The sequence below is a fragment of the Acyrthosiphon pisum genome, unplaced genomic scaffold (assembly GCF_005508785.2).
Source record: "Acyrthosiphon pisum isolate AL4f unplaced genomic scaffold, pea_aphid_22Mar2018_4r6ur Scaffold_21574;HRSCAF=24295, whole genome shotgun sequence".
Taxonomy (NCBI): domain Eukaryota; kingdom Metazoa; phylum Arthropoda; class Insecta; order Hemiptera; family Aphididae; genus Acyrthosiphon; species Acyrthosiphon pisum.
Genome location: NW_021771056.1, coordinates 19,711 through 22,873, shown reverse-complemented (window position 1 = coordinate 22,873; position 3,163 = coordinate 19,711).

The window sequence follows — 3,163 nt, the reverse complement described above, 5'->3', positions numbered from 1 at the left end:
ATGTATGTAATTGGGCCTTAGGCCCGTTTAAAACTTAAATAAATAAATAAAATAAAATTAAAATAAAATTACAAACTAAATATATTTTAATTATAATGACACTATGAAATAAAAAATTGGTCAAGAACGAGTAGGCTTGCTACAAGACTATTTCTCAAATTTAACAACTAAAACATTAATATTAAAACAGATATTACCAATTTAACAATAAATGACAATATATTGAAATTATATAACCCCCCCCCCCCCCCCCAATAAAAAATATGTTATCCTATAATTATACTTATGAGTTATGACTTTATAAGTGTAGATACAAGTAAAATTAAATACCTATAAGAGACTATAAGATACAAACATTATCTGTGTTCTAGTTTTTAACCCTGGGACCACTAACCTGGTAATTTTTCCCACAATAAGGCAAAGGAAATGTCCGATCAGTGAAGTTAAAGCAAACAGCAATATTGTAAAATACTATATCTACATAATATATAGTAAATATATACATAGTTAATTATATTATACCTTCAGAATCAGAGTTTATCATAACTTTTTGTTTTCGTTGTTTTCTGGTTTTTGCAGTCTCCTCAGACGAGGAAAGGTCTGATTTAGATTTTGCAACTATGCATTTTTTTTGAGCAACTTAAAAGTCATCTAGAATCACATTAAATTAAAATAAATTACATACCTAACATAATTTTATAATATAGTAGATAATTCAATATTAATATATTTAACTCACCAATATTATAAGCCATAGTCCGTGCTTTAAATAAATTGAATGTTTTCTTTTTGGGCTTAATTCTATTGATTACAGCATTTTTTAGCTCACTTTTTTTTTTGTGTTCGGCCAGGCGCAATAGCCCTTTTTAACACACCAATGCTCGGGTACCTACAACTTCGACGGTATCGTCCAGTATAAAATGAACCACTGACCATGTCATGGTTTTTTTTTTTTTTATAGTAGTAAAAATATTATATAATATTATGATGTTGAATACTTGAATGATCTAACACGATACATAAACACGATCAGTTTTCATCACCACGGCAAAATCACGGTTGAAATTTAAATATTGAATACACTAATAACTAATAAGTGTATTATGCAAATGGAAAAAAGATACGACGGAAATAATTATTAGCAGTTAGCACGAATGTCGTAATCGACGGGCAACAGAGTAAACACTAAACACTAAACGGTGAAACAACTTTGAACCATAGATTGAACTTACTAATAAGAAACTGCAATGAAGTAAATATAAATATCGTCGTCGCCACCGGCTGGCCTGGCCGCAGACTATTGATAAACGTATGGAATTCCCAATAATATTTTACTATCATGCACGTCGTCTTTATACACCGATATCTATACTAAAGTATAGTATAGATATCTGTGTCTTTATATTATCATTATGTTTTAGATTTAGAACTCTCCATTCGTCAGTTTGTCACGTTATAAAATACAGACTGAAATAAAAATAAGTGCTTCGTCGAAATAATAACTACCCGAAAATACGCCGGGTATACCAATTACCAATATAATTGTATAATATTATTATCTATACATGTCAAGACTGTCGTCAACAGACAACAGTCAATTCTGCCGACACTATTTATTAACAAAAATAATAATTATAATTATTAAAAGATGTCGGCGCACTATTCGTTTTCTCTCTCTGGCCCGCGCGCAACATAGACAAAACGCGTTTACGCAAAATCATTTTTTCTATGCGTTTAAATAATATTAGAGTAAAGTCACCTATTACAAAAAAAGATAGAGAATAACATTTTTGAGGGAATGACATATCTATTTTATATTTTATTATTATTTGACTTTGTATTCCATTTTCGAAATAAATAAAAAAAATGTAAATTTAAATGATGTTTAAATTAATTTGAGACAATATTTAGACAAATCGATAAGTCATTCCCACAAAAGTATTATTCTCTATCTTTTTTTGTAATAGGTGACTTTACTCTAAGATTTCTTAAACGCATAGAAAAAATGATTTTGCGTAAATGCGTTTTGTCTATGTTGCGCGTGAGCCAGAAAGAGAAAACGAATAGTGCGCTGACATCCTCTTAAATAATGTCATTATAAATATGTATGCAGCACAAAAGAATAAACGCATACTAATATATTAGGTGTGTTAATTAACATTTGTGCATATTATATAGTTTAATATCTCGACGTACCTGGTACCTAGCAATAAAATATATGTACTATTGTACGTCATTGATACTTACTCGTACAAAAATGCAAACCTTGGTAATTTTTTAGTCATATACGTACCTATATATATTATACAATATATAATAGGGCATTTACTTTATGCTTAAAAGTGGTAAAGCTGTGAAAGGAATAAAGCAGTGGTTTATTCATAGACTATAGATAGTTTATTCAAAGTATAGTCCAATAAAATATTCTACTGTTTAATTTTTTATTAACATAACTACATATTGTTATTAAACTATTGTACATTTTTAATCTCTATAACTTCATAATGTAGATTGTATTAATTATTAGAATTTAACTTAACTTAATTAATTACTAATTTTTGCTTATAAATGATATATAATTACAGTTAATATATCGGAAACAAATAATATAATGTCAATTTAATAATGAATGAGTAATAATTATATAAACTATAATACCTATATAATATTATTACAGATAGGTATACTAATAATAGTCATTATAATCTCATTATAATATTAATATATTTGTTTATTCAGATTCTTTAAATGTGTGCAAAATTGGCATAGCTACTGATTGCTCATCACTTATCTTTAGAACAATACACTTACAGCGAATATTTGAAAACGGACAATAGACCAAATCAGAGTTCAAATTATTTTTGATCAAAAATATGCCAAGATCGGAACTTGAAATCGGTTTGTCATAGAGTGATGTCTCATATTTATCAAATCGGTACGCTATTAAAATCACTTCACCATCTATTGTTTCGATAATATTTACAACTTTTAATATATGTTTTTCAGTATTTTGTACAAAACAATCCTTTTCGTTAATACAAATTTCAGTATTTTTTATTTTCAGTGTCTTAAATTGTTTATAATTAGTGTATGTTTTTGATAATGAAGTAGTAACAGGCCCATTATAGTGAATATTTTTTAAAATAAAATAAATACCTGATTC